Below are 21,386 nucleotides of genomic sequence, written 5' to 3' on the forward strand. Positions count from 1 at the left end.
AAGTAGGAACAGAGTTCACTTCTGGATTGAGAAAGTTCTACAGGCAATGTTACCTAACTGCAGTTCCTTGGAAGACATGAGAACTCTCTCTCCTTAAAAGAATGTATTTTAAGAATATATTTAGAAAAAAATAAAGTTATAGAACTGCTCATCCAAATTTCATGATTAAACCAGAATCCTCACTTTACAAACACTGAAGTCTAAAGAGTTGAAAGATTCACCTAATTCCTAAAGAAAACACGAGCTTGGTTCTCCTGACTTCACAATTAGTGGTTTAAAAACCAGGCCCATGGTCTCTAAGAAACATCACAGATGTTCCTATTTGACTTCAAAATTCCACTATGCCCAAACAGCCTCAGAAACATTCATGCACCCCCTTGCTACCTGGTGCACAGGATGAATTCAGAAATACAGATGGAGCCAATATTCAAAAGGTGTGGACGTTAAAAAGTAAAAATTGAAAGGAGGATTATTCTAAAGAATGAAAGAGCAAAAATGCATGTGTGATCACTGATTGGATTCTGAATATAAAAAAAATTTTATAAAAGGCAATATTGGAAAGTTGTAAAAATGTTGAGGCAGATTGAATTTTTAAAATATTACTGCACCAACATTAATATTTTGAACTCTAATAATGCTGTGGTAAAGTAAGAGAATGTATCCCTGTTCTGGGAAAAACATGCTGAAGCCATCAAAGGTGATGCATTCCTCACAATGACTGCAATGCAAATAGAACACTCCACTCCCTGCAACAAAACAAAACAAACAAAAAAAGTGTGTGTGTGTGTGTGTGTGTGTGTGTGTGTGAGAGAGAGAGAGAGAGAGAGAGAGAGAGGAGAAAACAAATGAAAATGGCAGTGATTTTTAAATGAAAATCTATTCTTTCAACTTTATCTGTAGACTTAACATCTTTAAAACTAATGTTAGGAAAAAAATAAAAAATAAAACACCTAGTGCAGAAACAACTCTCCCCCCAACAACAACAAAAAATACCTCTAAGGATTATGGCAGCAGGAACACAAACACACAGCCCAGAATGCTGTCCTATATTCAAAATAAACCTGAGGTTCATAATGGCTAAACAATATTATTCAAAGAGCTGCCCTGAATTTAACAGGATCTTCCAAAGGAGCAGCAACCTAATTATTGTTACAAAGTCCCCTGCGGCTTTTATGAAATATAAAACTGGCTATAAAAATCAGCAGAAAAAAAATATGCAGGTTTACCTTCCGAAAATGTGAACAATCATAAACGTACGGGCTGGTTGTTAGCTGCCCTTTTCATCAAAGCATTATAGTTTTTTCATGACTAAACGTGTACTGCTTCCCCTTCTAAAAGTTAGGTAAGACCAGCTTTCACAAGTCCTAACTTGAGGCTGGCATAATATACTTTCAGACTCACGCATAAAGCCTGCCCTGTGTTAACTTTTTCATGACCAGACTTCATGTGCATCACCAGTCAAAGCAGCACAGAGATATGGATGGACTGACTTCACACTGGAACCTCCAGACACACGGCTTACTGAGTTATAGAGGAAGTGGAAAAGCCCATTCCATACCAGGCCTACCTCAGCAGGGAATGAACACCAGCTCCTCTCCTCCTTAAAAGCAAACACATACAAAGTCAAGGTGCTTCATCATCCAGGAAAAGCTCACAGGTGCCTCTGCATACTTAGAAGAGCCTACCGCAATCCTTTCACAACACACCCCTTTCTCAGCATTTTTTTTTAAAAGGTGCTCACAACCAGGTAATATAATCGTGAGTCATCAAAACAGAGCAGTACACGATCAACATCAGCCTTGCTCTACAATGCAAAAGGAAAAAATCAGTATTAACTGACTCCAGTAAGAAAAACCAACTCAGTTAATATATGTATTAAAAAAAATTCAAGGCAAATTGCAGAAGCCTGCCAAATATTTATCCAAATAAGCTCTCTCCTGTAATTTTACACCCATCAGTGGAAATCGGGAGTGGTAAGTCTTCGGATGTGCAGACAATGGCTGAAGTCCTCAGCATAACATTAAAGGGGCTACACAGGATGCTCTCTGTTTGGACGGATGGCTTGTACAACTGGGCAGTTAATTATCCTAGTGGCAAGACTCCAAATTATGAGCAGAACAACACTCATAATTGAAAAATTGCAATGAAAAATGACAAAACACTTGATTGAAAAAGGACAAGTGTCCCAGACTGAGGTCTGTGTGTCATAACCCTCCTGCTCGAAATTCAAGGACCTGGCTTCCAAAGCTAAAAGCAGAGTCCACTACACTTTGTAGCAGAGCTACAAAGTAGCTCCATGAAGGATTGTTTGGAAAGCTAGCCAACTCCTGTTAAGATCAAGCCATCAATTAGTTGGCTAATTTTTATTCAGAGGACTAGCCAAATATCATACCTAATCCTCTCCTAAAAAGAATGGAAAAACACTAAAAGTATAGTTTCCTGTTTCTGTAGAAAATGACATTATAAGAAACATAATTCTCACTCTTCCATTAGCACTTAATTAAACACAGTTTTCAGTACGAACACAGAAAGAAAATCAATAGTACATAATTTCCCAAAGGCATAAGTAAGCAGTAATACGTACTTTAGGTTTACTAACTTCAAAAATGTTTTCATTTATCTACATCAATAATAACAAGTTTTGACTTCATTTAGTGACATTTGGTCTTACTTATTTTTGTAAATGCCGCACACAAGTATCTATCTGATGTTCTGGAGATTATCTGAAAGCTTTAAAACAACTGCAAAGCAAACTGATTGGATTATATGGATCTGTTGGGTCAGATTCAAGAACAACATCTGGTAGATTCACTGATTCCATCCCCTAACTTTAAAATATTCTGAGTTTTTACAGTCGTATACAAGCAAAAATACATATACAGATCTGATCAGATTCTTGAACAGCAATATAGGTTAGCAAAGTTATCCATTACTACTATAAATATGTTTTAATTTTAGTCTTTAATAAGTAGGGTAGTAAATTTTAAAGAATTTATCACTCATAAAATATATCCTATTCCTTTTAATCCAAAATGTATCTAACAGGAAAACTGAAAATTACATATATTCTAATTTGCATAACGAAGCTCCTTCCCACCCCCCCCTCCAAAGCAAAAAACCGCAAAACTGGATTTGCTTAGTGGGACCCACCCTGAGATTTTGTCCTGTGCTCCTTAAATAGTCTCTGGTATTCTAAGTTCCAGCCTTGTGTATTCCCTTCAGGTGAATCACCGTCTGATTCCTGCAGGTTCAGGAAATGCTCTTCCCCAGTCTACAGACCTCACCTGCTAGTAGATGTGAGTCATTCGCCTGGGCAGGAGAGCAAGCTGCCGCTCCAGTCACTCCTGAGCAGGAGGGCTGGAAAGGGTGCCCAGGGGGACCGCCTCAGGAGGGGCTGGCGAGCACCTTCTCCCACAGGAGAGAAGATGCTGATTCCCTATGCTTCCCCAGAAAAGCCAGGTCCCTGTCACCCTTAGCTTCAAGGCCTATTCTTCATTAGAAATGAGAAGCCAGTTTCAACTCGAAGACACCCCTGTCAAGTGAACGGACAAACAGCCACCGCAATGAAAGGTAAAGGAAAACGTTTTAATTTTTCTTAAAAGTCATGGGTGATAGGACGCAGCACTGGATAAGGCTGTAATTATGCATCTGCTTAAATCTGCGGGCAAAATAGAAATGAGAATGCTGACGGGGTGAGGAACTGCAGTCCTTCCTGGGAACCACCACGTTTTGAATTGGGGAACTTAGAGCTGCTCTGTTTGGCACGGGGGCAGGTGGAAGTCGTACACTGCACGCGGTACCGACAAAAGTGGGAAAAGTGTTTTGGCAGTCATTTCTGTGTAGCGGAGTTTTTCTTGTTTTTGCTTTTTTTAACCACCTCTACTTTATTAGATAGGTATAATCCAAAGCTCCTAATAATTGCTTCTCATGAAAAAAACTTAAAATTTGTTTCATAATCTTATATCCACTTTTTTTTTTTCTAAAAAAATAAGGGGGGGATGCAAAGAAGAAAAGAATTCTGTCTCATCTTGATAAAAGAATCTCAATCTTTTCATTGTACCACAAAGAACAGGGCCACCCTATCCTGATTCCTCTTGAATTCGTGTTAAAACACGTCAGGGAAGGTGCTGAGAAACCGCTCTGCTGCCGACAAACAGGTTGGGAACAGCTTCGTGGAGTTCCAAGTTCAAACTGCCAGGGATGTTTTCACTTCGGGAAGGAAAACCTGAAGTCAGCACCGGGATTTCACCTCTTTCAGGTTAAAATAAGGACCTTTAAACCTGGGTGAGCCTGAGGGAAGGTGACTCTCTGATTTTACCAAGTTAGGATTTATCTGCTTTGGAATTTCATATCATATTCTCCGGTTGAATGGGCTCTCACGGCAGGTGTGCTAACATTCTGAGTTAACACTTTTCTTTCATGGTTCTCACTGGGGACTCCCAGTGATGAACACGGCAAGGAGCAATGCATTTGGCTCTACGTTATCATATACTCAGGGAAGAATGGGGCAGGCACCCTGTGGGTGGTGGTTATTTCTGCCCCCAAAGTTAACCATCCCCAGAAAAGTGAGAGATCAGGCAAACGCCATCTTCTAAGTCCTTCAGCCGACGCCTATACAGAGACTCTTGTACCGATTTGAAGAGTGTTAGGGGTGTAGTCGTGAGCTAAGGAGAAGGGGATAAAGGCGCAGTATGACCTGAATTCCATACTTACAGAGGTAGCTTGGAAATAGAAAGTATTAACTCAGAACGGCGTATCTATTTCATACAGACGCCAAGGGGGAAAATTCCCTCCAAGAACGCTGAAGGGGCTTGGCAGCTAAATGAAAGCGCAGAGTTTAAACTTCAGTTTGTGTCCCGTGAGAGTCCGCCTGGTTTTGTTCCTTCCTTGATATCTTAGCATCTCACTTCCTCAAAGCTCTGGACTCTGAGAAACGGCACGGAAATTTACAACAGACAGCAGAGTGCCCACTGGCTCTCTGCATGCTGCTAACCTGAGGAAACCCCATGAGAGTCCCTCAGAGCCCACTAACAACGAGTGGTGAAGGCAGGGCAGAAATGCAGTGAACGCCTGGCAGAGTTGGGCCCTGAAGAGGGGGGGAGTGCCGGCCTCTAACTGCCCCAGGACATCACACCCCTCCTAAGGACTAAGACAAGAGGATCAGGGGAGAAGAAGGCTGACAGCCCCTTAGGTTTCCAGGCCCCAGGATCCAGGGCATGTGTTGAGGTACAAGGCTTGATTATCAAGAACCCAAGTCTCAGGGAACTGGGCAGAGTCAAAGATGAGCTCCTCCCTCACCTGTCCCTAGCCAGCTGTGTGACGGTATTCAACTCTCAGCTTCTCCTGGTCTCCAAGTCTTCCTCTGCAAGACGGAGAGGAAAGTTCTAATGCCAGGGCCAGCTGTAGTTCTTAGAGTCGTCACCACTGGAAGTGGGCAGGCTAGAGCAGTGGCAGATGCGCCTGCTGTTAAACAAAGAGGAGATGAACCACATGGAGAACAGCGGGAGGACCAGGAACGGAGCCTCAAACCTGCTCCAGGCCAGTGCTGAAGGTCAGGACGTGTGTGCCGTCCTGCACCGGATTAGCATATCCTGCTTCATTAATATTCTCACGGTCCAAATAGGAAAACATTTACACTAAAATATATTGAAAGAAGCACCAATCAAGTTCCACTTAGTGTAAGACATCACATTCAGTCATTCCTATCAGTGATTCTATACTGTCTTACATAGCAATTTCTAATAATGCTTATCAATTTGAAATGAGAGGATAACTCCTTAAAATTACTTCTTCTAATGTATCAAAGAGGATCCATAGGGTGCACACTGTCCTTCTAGCCTTAATACTAAAACAACAGTTATTAGCAGACACTAATAGTTTAACATGCATTAAGACATTATACATTTTAACAGATATTTAAAAACAAAACTTCATACAACCTTAAAGTGTATATTACTATGATTCCATTTTACTGCTGAACAAACTGAGCCTGAAGCAGCATACCAGTATGCAGCACACCTCTGACCTTCAACCATGTCTGCCTGCAGTCAACTACACTCTTATCCACTACTTCTTAAATTCTGGGTAAACTTACTACTTGCCATTGGTTACCCCTCTTCAGCGGGTAGTATAATAAGTAAAATGACGGCCAGCGCTGCGGCTCACTAGGCTAATCCTCCGCCTTGCAGTGCCGGCACACCGGGTTCTAGTCCCGGTCGGGGCGCCGGATTCTGTCCCGGTTGCCCCTCTTCCAGGCCAGCTCTCTGCTGTGGCCTGGGAGTGCAGTGGAGGATGGCCCAAGTGCTTGGGCCCTGCACCCCATGGGAGACCAGGAGAAGCACCTGGCTCCTGCCTTCGGATCAGCGCGGTGCACCGGCCGCAGCGCGCCAGTCGTGGTGGCCATTGGAGGGTGAACCAATGTCTCTCTCTCTCACTGTCCACTCTGCCTGTCAAAAAAAAAAAAAAAAAAAAAAAAAAGTAAATTGATGTATGTCAGTTGTGTGTTTACCAACTACTTGACAACAGTAGGTAAGTGGCTGTCTTGGATGCACCATGCCCTGCAATCATGTCGGAGCTACTTTGCTTCCTGGTTTTCCCAGAGACAGGAGATAGTAATCAGCACATGAAAGCCCACGGGTGGAGGCAGCAGCAGAACAGCAGGAGAGTGCACAGCACTCAGACTGACTTGTGTTCAAATCCAGGCTCTGCCGCTCGCTAGCTGTGTGAGTGTGGGCAAGCTCCAGCACGCCAACAAATAGCGTGTATCTGGAACTCCTCTAAGCTTCAGTGTCTTCCCTGAAAAGCAGGAGTACTGATTCCTCCTAACACTCAAATAGCATGTCCATACAAAGTTCTCGCAAAGTGCCAGACGATCAATTTTGTGGTAATACTTCATTCAATTCTCAAAACAATCCTATGGGGAATGTTTTACAGAAAAGGAAAATGAGGCAGAGAGTGCTTAGATAACTTGTCCAAGTAAGTAGGAGATCTGCAATGTGAATCCAACATCCTTTTAATAAATTAAAATACATGTAATTAACATAGAACCGTCCTAGGCACATAGTACTATCAGCCAGCATTTGCTGAACTTTTCATCATGGTGGTGGTAGTGGTGGCGCCTAATGAGACGGATACACAGGCAACTGCCAGGGAGCGGCTCATCTGTCGCCTGAATAGGCTCTCAGGCTGAAGACAGTACTAGCTTTCAGCCACCAGCACAATTCTCTAGAGGACGCAGAATGAAGAAACTCTGCTTTTCAAGTCCATGATTCTAGAAGGCATCCCTTACTAAACACACAGTGATACAGGCTGTTTCCCAAGCAGAAACCAGTATACCACAGGGCAGCAGAAACAAAACCTCCCAAGGTTGCCACACTAAATGATGACCTGGTTGAAAAGAGACAAATGTTAACAGAAGAACACCTGGGCTGGGGTGGGTGTTGAAGCCCAGCAGGTTAAGTCCCTGCTTCGGATGCTGCATCCCACACCAGAGCACCCGGGACAAAACCTGGCCTCTGCTTCCCATGCAGCCTCCTGTTAACGTGCACCCGAGGAGACACCAGAGATGGCTCAGTGCTACCCATGTGGGGGACCCAGAAGGAGGTTCCAGGCTCCTGGCTTTGGCCTGGCCCAGATCTGGCCCAGTTATAGGCATTTTGGGGATGAACCAGCATTTGGAATCTCTATCTCTGTCACACTGTATTTCCAATTAATTAAACATTTAAAAAGAGGAAGAATACTTAGGCTGCTTGCACGTATCACAGTACTCAGCCACATGGCTCTCAGCCAAAGAGCTGATGGGCAGTCAAACGATAATGCAGAAACATCGGTTGTCTCTAGACTGCAGGTGAGAGCTAAACACTTTACAGGGTGCATGATCTACTTGCCCAGATGTATTCTCCCTCACATCTGCCAGACTCAAAGACTGGAAATAAAACCAAAAATAAATCATTTTAGAGAAAATTGCTGAAACAAACCAGAAAAACTGCAAATGTGTTTACTGGATATATTTATAAAGAGGGCAGTCCTGATGGGTATCTATGACTGGATAGTATGTGGATATTCAGGGCTCCAAGTAATATGCATTCCTTAAATAATCACAGCTCCAGGGGTGGGCGTCAGGTGCAGCAGTTGATACCTGGGACGCCTATATCCTAATCCTGTCTCCCACACTTCCAACCCAACTTCCTGCAAATATACAACCTGAGCGGCAGCAGTAACAGGGTAACAGGGTTCTTGTCACTTGTGTGGGAGACCTGGACTGAATTCTGGGCTCCTGGCTTCAGCCTGGCCCAACCCTGGCTGTTGCAGGTATATGGGGAGTGAATCAGCAAATCGGAGATCTGTGTGTGCATGTGCCTGCCTTTCAAATAAAATTAACTCACTCATTAATTAAAATAATCACAACTACTAATTTTTTTTTATTATTTCAACCAAGTATTTTAAAGACCTGAATGACAAAAGCTTCAAGCAAGGTAATGGCTTGCACTGACTGGGTCAAAATTGGGTATGTATTAACTGCATTACACATAGTAAAATGAATGAATTAAAAAGCACTGGATGCCACCTAACAGGTTGTTAACAACCTCTGGTAGTGATACCAGTCACCTTTAGTAGATACATTGATATAGCACTATCTAAAAGGTACTAGCCAGCTAATGTATCAGTATCTGCCACTGTGATCATTGTTGAATAAAAGTATAATACCTGTTAAACATTAACATTCTATTTTCTCTTTACCCTATAAAATTCACTCTTAATTTTTTTCACAACAAAAAAATTCATGCAATGAAAAAATTATCTATTCCATGCTTACAGCCATCCATGTAACATTTCAAGAACTATCTCTGTTTTTCATCCTAAGATCCAGAAACACTAAGCATCTGTTATGTACCCAGTTAATTACAAAGACATGCTGGGACTTACCAGGTCTCCATATATAATAAGTTTATGGTCGACATGTGAATACAAATTAGGCAGGCACTAAACAACTGGCCAAAGCAGAAACCAGGTTAAATGTTCAAAGTTGCAGGTAGGCACATGAAATATAAGTGACACAGCAAACTACCAATTGCTTTGGTGTCTTCCCTGCCCATTCTGGAAGATACTGCAAGAAACATAACTGTCTCACAACCAGGTGTTAGAGCCAGAAACCTCTGTCCTTAGCTTTTCCTTATCCTAGCTCCAATCAGGAGACAGTACATTTCCATGCCGTCTCCTCCTCCTCTTCCATGAATTATAATCCAATCAATTTTATGTTAACCAATGTACTGCTGTGGCTATTTAGAATATGCCTAGTTCAAAAAGTAATACTTGGAATATATTCAGAGATGCTTAATATGAAGGAAATTCAGATGAAATTTAAATGAGAAAAAATGGAACCTGAGAAAAAGAATGGTAGGAAACAAAGCTATGTAGAGAGTCATGCAATAAAGACATTCACTGCTACCTGATTCACAGTGACTGACCTTAAGGCAGACCCCAGGTCCAACAAGAAAACAAGAGGGCTTAGTGATCAGTGTTGATAAGTGCACCTCAGGACTGAAAGAATGCCCTCTCGGTTGTACATTAGAATTTTCTCCCATGAGTCCCACACAGAAATCAATGGTCTGGCAAACATTTGAGCTAGCAGTTAAGACAGCTGTCCCAAATTAGTGTTTGATACCGTGTTCCACTCCTGATTCCAGCTTCCTAGTAATGCAGACCCTGGGAGGCAGCAGTGCTGACGCAAGCTACTGGATACCAGCCACCCACAGGGGAAACCTGAATTGAATTCCTAGCTCCCAGCTTCAGTCGGAGGACAGGCTATTGCAGGCATTTGGAGAGTTAGCATATAGGATCTCTGTATCCTTCTGTGTGTCTCTGCTTCTTAAATAATAACAAAAATCTGAAGCAAAATTTAAAAAAAGCTTTAAGCAAACCAAGATTGTATTGACTACTCAAGGAATAGGCACAACAAGAGATACTGCATGTCTAAAGATACCAACTGCATGCTCAGTGCAAGGGAAGCCATTCTAAAGGGGCAGGAACAGAATGCAACAGGGTCCAGGTATGCGGCTCTCTCAAAATATTTTCATCTACTGCTGCTTCTTCATAATTACTCTAGGAAAACTTGCATGCCTCCTTCTCAGTGTGCTTGAGCCTATGAAAATTTCCCAAATGCTAAACATATCAGGTTGAACCATACAAAATGCCATTTTGACCTATACTGTTATAAGGCTTAATATGAAAAATAAGCACCAAGAAAGAAGAAACCTTGGAACTTTTCAAGGAGTACTATTCCAAATCAAGTCCAAGTCATTACCATCTAAAGTGCTATAAATTGTCTCAAAGCTCCCTTTACAAATCTACTGACTTGAGGCAAAGAGAAAGATATAATCAAATTGGAGGAAACGAGTTAAAATACTAGAGAAACTTGGGGCAGGCAGGGGGTAGCGGGGTTCCAGGTCCCACCAGTATTGGCAGAAACCAAGGGGAGAGACCTACGGCAGTCACACCGTGCAATCAAATGGCACAGGCTAACCTGCTCACTGCCACATGTGTTCAGTCTGCTTTGAATGCAATTAAGATTTAAAACTCATGCACTTTTTTTTAATAAAAGCAAGTTTTCTGGTAAATCAGACAGTCTGATGGCCATGGACCCACATACACAGGTGGCAAAAACCCAGACTGTGGGAGCAGCTGGGGAGACTACTCCCCAGCTCACAGCAGCCCTACTCTGCCAACTTTTAGCCATCTTTTATGAGCATTCTCCTACTGTTGACTGCTTCTGCTTGTACTGCCTCACTCTCCTCACTGACATGGGGTCTGCTGTCAGCACTGGATTTGACACCCACCTCCCTCCACCCCCCAACCTCGGCCTGTTCACATCGGATGGACCAGCATTCTTCCTGGTCTTTGTCCATGCCTTTCTCAAGGTCAACTGCCAATTCTCAGTCTCTCAGGCATTCCTGGGATGTACTCTTTCAAGTCTCAAGGCAGAAGAGGAGAGCCATGGGAGAGAGGACAGGAACGGACTGACAGATGCATGTCAAGATGAGATGAGGTCAGAGAGTGGGCCAAGTTCCATGAGCGCCTCACATGAAGTCAAGTGTTTTTAGAGCTGTGACTCTATGCCTGCAGGTACTCTGCCAGATCTGGGGATAGAACGATGCCAAGCAGTTAGCCAACAATACAAGTGCAATACAACAGCAGACATCTGGCAACCAGAGGGGGAAAACAAGGACTGAGGGGCACTTATACACGGTCAGTGGAGAAACACAAAAGGCTTTGAGAAGAAGAGGCAGCTGAGTCAGAGGTGAAGGTGGTCCAAGGAGCCAACCTAGCAGGCCAGGGAGAGGGCATTTCCAGCTGGGCCACAGAGGCCCAGGGCAGGAAGCCTACAAAGTAGGGGGATAGACAGGTCTCGTCCCCTACAAAGGGTAGCTCTTGCCCCTAAGGGTTCTGTCGCCCACAGAGGGGTTCAAGTTGTGTCCCATACAAGGCAGGAAGCCTGTGAGGGTACTGACAGAGGAGGACATTGAGTAAGCAAATGTGACTGGCAGGAAAGAGACACACAAGGGAAATACTAAGATCCAAAATATAGGTTACCGTTTCTCCCAGCCAAGGAAGCTGTCTTCCTTACGTAATAACCCAAAAAGTAGTACTGGAATATCGCCATTCATTTTAGAAGCATTGTTTGAGAGAGAGAGAGATAGAGAGATTAGAGCTAAAAGCTGATATTTCACTTTATATAAAAGTTACTTTTATGAAAATGGTGTGTGTGTTTGTGTGTGCACACACACACACATGCCAGGGGTACTTCAAAAGGTTTGTGGAAAGTGAATGATATTGAAAAACAACTTTATCTTGATGCAAAAAAACCCCTGAGATCCATGTATAGTTTTCAATTTTTATTTGCGAATCAGAGAGACAAAGAGCAAGAGCCTCCCATGTGCTAGTTAACTCTCCAAACGCCCACAACAGCTGGGCCAAGGCCCAAACCAGGAGCCAGGGACTCAATTCAGGTCTCTCACGTGGGTGGCAGGAACCCAAAAAACTACTTTAACCATCACTGCTGCTCTCAGGGGTCCACATTAGCAGGAAGCTGGTGTCAGCAGCTAGGACTTAAATCCCGGCACTCCAATGGGATGTGGGAGTTCTTAACCATTAGGGCAATGCCTACTCCTCCCCTATTCTTACTTGTTTTAAAAACAGTACCTGTTTTCCATGAACTTTTTGAAGATCCTTTATATGGATTCCAAATTTTTTGCACCAAAATAAACTTCTAATTATATTTTCCAACAAACTTTTTGAAGTATCCTCATGTTTTAGGAGATGAATTATACTCCCAAGTCACGCTAGATACTTTTACTACAATCTTGTAGGAGTGGGCAATTTGTTGTCATGAAAGGAGGAAAATGAGACACAGAGAGGTGTTGATGCTGGTAAAACTCGTTAACTATTCACAATCAAGATTTCACTTGGGAACTTTTAAATTGTTGATGAAAACAAGCGGTAAAACTGAAACAGAGCTACACTCTTAGGTACCTTATTCCATTCACATGAAGAGCATTAAGGTTTGGTTCATCTGGGAGCAGAATCAGGGCAGCCCATGTGGCAACTGTTCTACTGGGATTGGCCTGGGGACTCCCTCCTCCACAGGCACAGCCCAGACAACCGCAATGATGCGGTTATCAGAATGGTGATGGTGGCAGCCAGCCAACCACCACCCACCACCAGGATGAAGAATTCTACCTCCTAAGTACAGTGCATAAACCACAGGACGAACCTTGTAAAACAAGGAACGGCACCGCACAAGCTTGTGAAAAGCATTCTTCTTCGGTGAATAGTGCAGTGGTAGTCGAGCAACCAAAGGTTGATTTACCACGGTCCTGAATTATGAAATATCCTCCAAAGAGCAGAAGTCTCCAGAAACCTGCTTAGCGAGAACATATCCATCCCAAACACTACTCTGGCTACTCGGATTGCGGCCCTAACCAATGTGACCAGCATCCTCTGTGTCACAATGACCCAGAATTGGCCAGCGAGTAAGTAACCCTTTGCCTAAATGGAAAACATTTCAACTGTAAAATTTAACTCTATAAGTAAGAAGGCTCTTAGTGCTAAACAGGAAAAGACAGTATCTGCCACGAATTACATCTTTATATTACTGCAGCACCGACAGTACAGACTTGACCCAGCACACGTTATCTCGCCAAATTCTCTCCACAGCTTTGGGAATGAGGCCAGGCACTGATTCTTCTCCCCATTTCACAGGTAGGGAAGCTCAAGGACTGAGAGGGAAAATGCTTTGCCCAGGGAGGCTCAGAGACTCAAATATGGAGTAAAAATTCTAATGCCTATCTACTGAAGCTGAGTCTGGAACACGTCCCACCACTGAGGGTACTTCTGACTGCAGAACGACACAGCACAGAGGCCACCTGCTCTGGGGTCAAGGCATCTAGAGCTCACTCACTTCCTGTTTTTTTTCTGTCACTGTCTGTGCGATACTGGGCAGGTTGCAGGGTCTTGCTGAGGCTCTCCATTTACAACCAGGTTTGAAGGTAGGGTTTTAAAGAATTATTAGGTAAAAACCTTGTCTTCAGGGAGTTTACAAATACGCACACAGAGACACACAGAGTGTGTGGCCAGAGTCACCTGGAAGAAAGAAAAAACATTCCCTCTCTACGTGAACTGAAATTTCCCTAATTGCAGGCTACAGATATCAAGCATAGCTATGAAGAGATCTTTAGGGTAGCACCTGAAAAACCTGAATGAAGGGCTGCTGTGCTCTGCGTTCCAACACCTCTGGGAGACATCCCAGAGCATGCAATACTGAAACGCTCTATGAATACAGTGACCTAATTCCATTACAAAACCAGTTGACTCTTAACTAGTGAGGTAACCTGCTTCTTTCCCCAGGCCTGCAGCAGACTGATTATCTTAGCACTGTTGGAAAACGTACATGCACAGAGACAAACTCACATGTACAACTTTAAGCTGGGAAAGAGGCTTGGGTTAAAGGAGATTGCAAGATATGAGAGGCTCTGTCTTTCAGCACTTTGCATCAGAAGGTCTCTGGGAATATTTCGTATGTTCCATGGAAATTTAAGCACTAAAGGTAGGCACTGTGGTACAATGCGTCACACTCCTGCTTGCAACCCTTGCATGCCGTATCAGACTGGTGGTTCAAATTCCAGCTCCTCTGCTTCTGATGCAGCTTCCTGTTAATGCATCCTGGAAGGCAGCAAATGACAGTTAAAGTGCTTGCTCTGGGGCTAGGGCTACGGCACAGAGAGTTAAGCCATGGTGTACAGCACTGACATCCCATATGGGTGTTGGTTCAAGTCCTAGCTGCTCCACTTCCCATCCAGCTCCCTACTAATGTGCCTAGGAAAGCAATAGAAGAGGGCCCAATTCCCTGGGCCCCTGCAACCACATGGGAGACCAGGAAGAAGCTCCTGGCTTCAGTCTGGCCTAACCCCAGTCACTGCAGCCATTTGGGGAGTGAACAACGAGTAGACAGAAGCTCTCTGTCTTCCGCTTTATCTTCCCATCTCTCTCTCTCTCTCCCCCTTCCTTCCTCCCTTTCTTGCTTTTTTCCCCTGAGATTTGATTCATTTACTTGAAAGAGTTAGAGAGAGAAAGAGAGGGAGAGGGAGGGAGAGGGAAGGAGACGGGGGAGGGGGGAGGGAGAGGGAGGGGGAGGGAGGGGGAGGGAGGGGGAGGGAGGGGGAGAGGGAGGAGTCTTCCAACTGCTGGTTCACCCCCAAATGGCTGCAATAGCCTGAGCTGAGTTGATCTGAAGCCAGGAGCCAGGAGCCCCCTCTGGGTCTCCCATACGGGTGCAGAGGCCCAAGGACCTGTGCTGTCCACCACCACTTTCTCAGGCCATACCAGAGAGTTGGATTGGAAGTGGAGCAGTCAGGACTCAAACAGGTGCCCACATGGAATGCTGGCACTGCAGGCGGTGGCTTTACCCACTATACCACAGCACTGGCTCTGTCTTTCAAGTAGATGGAAATAAACATTTTATCAAAAAGAAATGGAAGGACTACATACTATTCTCATCAACCCATGGGTTTATAAAGCTTTTCAGTAAGAAAGTGACAACATAAACCCTCAGATCTGAAATTCTTATAATTTCAGATGTGAGCTTCCAGGGAGCAAGGTAGAAAGGGGAGGATGAATGAGAGAGGCAGTACAACTCTGCCATGTGAGAGGCACCACCACCGAATACCGAGGCCAAGCAGTCATGAGCAAGCACACTGAGGGATCGAGCACTTAACCGGCATTAGCTTTCCCATCTTGACCAGCAGGACAATGGTGAGCCCTGTGAAGTCCAGGGCACGGGCGGCACATCTGCTGGGGGGGGGAGTTTCCCCCAGCCTGAAACCAGGGACCCCAGGCCCAGTGGATTGCAACAGCAGGCCACTCTGTACGGGCCACAAGACAGATCCTTAGTCCTGGGTGTTGTGCTTCTCTGGGGCCGCCCACTACCCTCTGGGGAGTTCAAGCCCCTATTTGACCACTTACAAACTTTTCCTTGAGAACTGGGACCTGCATTTTCTCAGAGCGACAGTTAAGTTCTGACGTGAGCTAATCAACCTAACTTTATCTGGGTTACTTGAAAAATGATGTCGAAAAAAATGCTAACTAGAAGTCACGAACTCAAGAAAAATCAGGAGTTGGGGGTTAGGGGGAAGCACAGAGGAAGAGAAAGCTATATTTATAATCCACACAGAACATGTGAAAACCCACAGAGGTTAAGTGTGGCCACATATGGCTAAATGACAAATGGATCGAGGGTTATATAATTAAGTGGCTGGAGGGTGCAGCAGGTAAGCCTCCAGGGAGGGGCGGCCTGGGGGCTTCACGCAGAAAGCCGAGAGCCGGAGCACAGGAGGACTCACTCCCACGGGCTGGGGCAGCAAATACTGCAGGGCTATGTCTGCCCATTTGCTTGCTGTTGGCAGACCTCCTCAGCCACCACGGCAGGACCCACAAGAGGATTCTTAACGTGGAATTCTCTGATGTTCTCAACACGGCTCAGGCCACAAAACACTAGTCCTGCACTGCAGAAGATCAGCAGCTCCTTCACAAGCTTGACGGGGAAAACAAGCAGTACTTCTGCCCGTTACGTGCCCTTCCCATTCCTGGGCCTCCAAGACAAACCCCCAGAGTTGTTCTTAATCTTCACTCCACAGCAGTATAACAGAAAGAACCGCAACGTCGGTTTTGGATGTACTTGATGTGAATCCCAGCTCTACCTAGAACTTGCTGTGTGAGTCAGGGCAAGTTAATTAAACTGTCTGAACCTTGTGTTTTCCTACCTGCTCAGAAAAAGAATAAAACATCTAGGCCACAGAGTAGCTCTAAGGGTTGCTGAAGAATCGAATCACTGAGTTCACGGGCAAAGAGAAAGATGAAACCAAGAGCCTGCTCTTCCTTGTCTGCCACTCTCAATTTAAGACAACTTAACAACCAAGGACGCAGAAGCACAGTACAGCAGCCAAGGGATGATATCAAAGCGTGGCTGAACCAGATACCATCTAGCCTCGGGAACGGCTGTGAAACGCAGGCCTACCACCGACATCACATTCTTGAAGGCTTTCATCAGCTCTCAGCTGGGGGAGCAGTAGGTGGCCAGGCAGGATCCCCGCCCATGCAGGAGTCCTGGAACGGAGCCCTTTAAGCATCGAGGAGGCAGTTCCCACAGCAACACTCTGCAGGCACAGGGCACTACAGAGGCAGAGCTGTGCCACAGCCCAGCACAACGTGGAGGTGCAGGCTGGGCAGACAGACAGCAGGCAGATGAGGTGCAGAGATAGCTTCAAGGAAAAACAAGTGCTTTGAGCAAACGTGTCAAATGTTATCAGTCCCGAGAGGGTGGCGGAACCTAAAAAATCACACCACAGTCATAGCATAAACAAGGTGGCAAGGGACCATCTCACCCTGTGTCCAATCTATCAATCACTCGAAAAATTCAACTGTGTACCTACCACGTACAACGGGAACTTAAGTGACCTAGATCCTACCCTGTACAGACTGGTTGGTAAATTTCTCTCATTCCACCTCACAATCATTTCCACGTGGCCACAGTGTCACAGTCATTTTACACAGACAAAAACAGAGGGTCTGAGAGCTGAAATGCAAGGGAGCTGGGACAGGAGTCCAGATAGTTAGGGAGCCAAATTCTAGATCTTTTTTCTTCTCCACCAGCCTTAGCAAGTAGTCAGGGCAGAGGTTTTTTTGTACCCAAGTTGGGAAAAAACAATTTTAATAGGACAGGCAAAAACTGATCTGCTTCAACAGAATCTTCTATCAATCCTCAATCTACCCCTGCCTCCCACCCTCTCTGCCTTCTTCCAACCACAGGCATGTTCTTAATGAAAGAACTGTCTGGAGCCACCACGTCCACTTCCTCCTTCACTACCATTACGCAGCCCTGTCATCAGGCTTTGCCCCACCCCCACCCCGCCGCCCCCAACACTGCACATGCAACACTGGCAAAGGTGAACAATGACCTCTGTCACCGAATCCCATCCAGTGGCACTTTGCTATCTTTTGTCACCTGATGTCCCCATAGGAAAAAACTAGTCACAAGTCTCCCTGTCTCAAGCTCCCCTCTCTAATCAGAAGACGTTATTCTTTTCTGGAAATCCTCCCGCCCTCTGGCCGCTGCCTCTCTGACTCTGCTCTCCCTAGAACCGCTGCCCGGGAAGGTCCATGGCAGCCCTCTGCCTTCCTCACTCCTCTGTGCAGCTTCCTCCTGGGCCACATCCTCCATCGCTCTCAACTGCTTCCATCACACATTTTCAGTTACCCTTAAATTTACATCACCAGCCAGGAGCACCTCCTCAGGCGACAAGTCCATCCTTTCAATCCCCCAAGAGACATGTCCAATGTGGACGATTCCACCTGTCCTGTTATCTATTCACCCTCTCACAGGCCCCACACCAGTGAAAGAAACCTATGTCTATTGTCAATAACGAGGTGGGGGTGGCGGGTCCTCAATACTGCTCTTCCCTGTCCAGCAACTTCAATGGTCACCAGCTCTTGCATACACCTCAAGTTTAAGACATCGCTCCACCCTGCAATGCTGTGACCATCTCCCCAACAGATTTATTTGCTCTATCTTAAGCCTCACTCAGCATTTCCACGTGGGACCTCCCCAGCCCTTGATTCCCATAAATGTGTGTGCAGGGTGTGTGTGTGTATATGTCATTCAAGGAGCAGGAAGGTGGATGAATAAAAGCAGAGGACTAAACACAAAGTGTTCCTCTGAGAGTCAACAGTTTGGTGAAAGCAGAGGGCCCCTGAGGGTTAAGGCACTGCCTGCGGCGCTGGCAATCCAAATGGGCGCCAGTTTCAATCCAGCTCCCTGCTAATGAGCCTGGGAAAGCAGCAGAGGAGGTCTAAATCCTTGGGCCCCTGTACTCACATGGGAGACCTGAAAGAAGCGCCCAGCTCCTGGCTTTGATCTGGTATAACTCCGGCCATTATGGCCATTTGGGGAGTGAATCAGCAGATGGAAGATGTCTATCTTTCCCTGCCTCTCTGTAACTCTGCCTTTTAAATAAAATAAATAAACCTTTAAAAGAAAGAAGGAAGGAAAGGAATAAGAAAGGAAGGAAGGAAATAAATAAATTAAATAGATAAATCTCCCAAAGAGGAAAATAATCCTGAATTTAAGCAAGAACTAATAGAAGTAACAAAGGCAAGACTAGCATTCAGAAACATATTCCATTCAACCTCACAATGATGCTATACAGTAGGTATTACTGCACCAATGACTCAAAAGATTATGATGCAAGCAGATAACACTGTAGTTTGTCAATTCTTAATTGCCAGAGCCGAGCATGTTTTGGCTTCCACATTCCAAAATACTTAACAAGCCAAAAAGTAGCTCCTTATCTCTGATGAGTGATTATAACTCAGGAGTTGGCCTAAAATACACAGGGCTGGACAGCAAAAGAAAGACCACTTGGGTGATTTAAAAAAGATGAATATAGGGATAGGCAATGTAGCACAGCAGGTTAAGCCTCCTCCTGCAACACTGGTATCCCTTATGGGTGCAGGTTCCAGTCCCAGCTACTCTACTTTTGATACAGTTCTCTGCTAATGTACCTGGGAAAGTAGTGGAAGATGACCCAAGTGCTTGAGCCACTGCATCCATGTGGGAGAAATGGAAGAAGCTCCAGGCTCTTGGCTTCAGCCTGGCCCAGCCACAGCCAGTGCAGCCACTTGGGGAGTGAACCAGTGGATGAAAGATTCTGTCTCTCCTCCTCTCTCTGTAATTCTGCCTTTCAAATAAATTAAAAATGCATTTTTAAAAAGAAGGAAAGAAAGGCAGATGTGGGGAGCAGCCCGGACTGGACTGAGTTACTGGAATTAAGACTTATTCTATGCATCTGCTCTCCCACAATATGGCACTGGGAGAGAAGTAAACAGCTTCCGCACAGCTGCCTCCAGTTCAACCAATAAACTGTAGGACTTGCTCCTGATTGGAGGAGAGCAGCGTACTCGGCGTGTGGGCAGCCGAGTTGGGATTGGCGGAGGAGGACTATAAAGGAGGAGAGAGACGGCATGCACCAGGAACATCTATGGGGAACATCTAGCTGAAGGAACACCTGTGCAGCCCCCGAGAAGAGCCGGTCGGCGGTGTGCCGCTCCCCTGCGGAAGTGGGGAATGTGGCCAGGGGGAACTGCCCTTCCACGGAGGTGGAAGGGATAGTAGCCAACCCGGGAAGAACCAGCAGCAAACCCGGGGAGGGCCGAGCAGACAAAAAGAACAGCGCAGGGTTCAGTGTTGCTCCTCCACGAAGAGGGGGAGCGACAGGCAGATGGATGGACGGACTGAGAGATGGATGCAGAAAGATGCAGGGGACTTTGGACGGAATGAAGCAAGAAACAGAATGAGCAGAGTGGAGATCAGCACCAGGATTCCAACACGAGACCAGCAGGGCCTCCAACTGGAAACTGATGATGGTGCAGCAGGCAGGGACAGAAGCCAAGGGAAGGTATTCTAACAGAGAAACAGGAAGCCTGGGAGAAAAAGAAGTGGGCGACCAGATGAGGAACAAGGGAGGCTTACCAGGTACACCAATGAGGTTTCAACTCTGTTCAAACAATTCTTCACGAATACAGAAAAAGATGGAAATGGTTTATTCTGAAAACAGCAACAACACTTAATATTCAGATATGTTAAGTTTGAGAACACAGTTAAATGTAATCAGGCATTGGCATTTGGGGAGAGGAAGAGAGGAACTGTGGAGCCACCGCACGGAGCTGACAGCAGAGCTGTGGAGGAGACAAGAATCCTGCTGGAGAAAAGAGACGGGCAGTGATCTAAATGTGGGGGAGGACTTCACTCAGCACAAACAGAAAAGGAGAAGGGGAAAAAGGAAACTCTCAAACCAGAGATAAAACCCTCAGAGGAGAATAAAGCATATTTCCCAAGCATGGATAACATTTAGTCCCAGAAAATCTAAATATCAAGGCCTGAATTAATGAAAATCTCAACTCTTTTAGGTAATTTGAACAAGAATTATTAAGAATATGGGTACATGGGCACCCTCATAATGCAAAAATTACCAGTTACGTCTAGTGTCTCTGAATTGTGGACTCAATTTCTAAAGAAGGGACACACAGCTGACAAAGCAGTGCCACCCCACTGCAGCACTACCATCTGAAACAACAGGCAGGGAGCATGCTTTTTAGGTACTTTTTTCTTGGTCTCAAAAACTCAACTGTTATTGCACAGTGAGATGCTAGCCTGTTTTTATGCCTTTCCAGTTCACTTTTTCTACTTTGAGGTATAACAGACATGCCACAATTTTATTCATTTTCAGTGTACAATTCAGTGATGTTCAGTCATTTTAGAAATTATGCAGACATGGCTGTAATCTCATTTTCATCACCCCAGGAGATCCCCCAGGTCCTCATAGGTAACTCAACCCCGTCTCCATCCCCAGATAACAATAATCCACTTGCTGGCTCAGCTACAGATCTGCCTTTTCTGCACATTTCATCCAAGTGACCCTGCGGCCTTCTCTGTCCCGCCATTGTCTTTGTAAAAGGTTTTGAGGTTCATCCACATGATAGCTGTATTTCATTTATTTTTTTTTTTCATTCTGAGTAGTATTCCACTGTATGATGACACCACATTTCATTTATCCACTCAGCAGCTGGCTCTCGGTTCATTCTGCTTCTACGTCTCATGAACAAAGCTACTATAAATATTTGCACCCTCGTCTTTGCAGGGGCATGTGCTATGGTTTCTCTTCAGTAGAAACCTAGACCGGGAATTACGGGGCTGAATGAGAAGCTCAGTGTTAACTCTCGATGGTACTGCCAATGTGTCCCCAGAGCAGCCGTACCATCTTCCGTTCTCACTGGCAACG

The 21,386-nt window shown here is 45.1% G+C and overlaps 2 protein-coding genes across 9 annotated transcripts in view; one reads left to right on the forward strand and one right to left on the reverse strand.

Annotated features, from left to right (window-relative positions):
• The window catches only part of MED12L (mediator complex subunit 12L), a 355,610-nt gene that overhangs the window by 117,365 nt on the left and 216,859 nt on the right, over positions 1 to 21,386 (reverse strand). The window lies entirely within an intron of this gene.
• GPR87 (G protein-coupled receptor 87) overlaps positions 3,216 to 21,386 on the forward strand; it is a 26,641-nt gene continuing 8,470 nt past the window's right edge. The window contains exon 1 of the mRNA XM_002716275.5: positions 3,216 to 3,570. The gene's annotated coding sequence lies outside the window, so the exon portion shown is untranslated. The remainder of the gene's footprint in view (positions 3,571 to 21,386) is intronic.

Source organism: Oryctolagus cuniculus, chromosome 4, assembly GCF_964237555.1.
Source record: "Oryctolagus cuniculus chromosome 4, mOryCun1.1, whole genome shotgun sequence".
Classification (NCBI taxonomy): Eukaryota; Metazoa; Chordata; class Mammalia; order Lagomorpha; family Leporidae; genus Oryctolagus; species Oryctolagus cuniculus.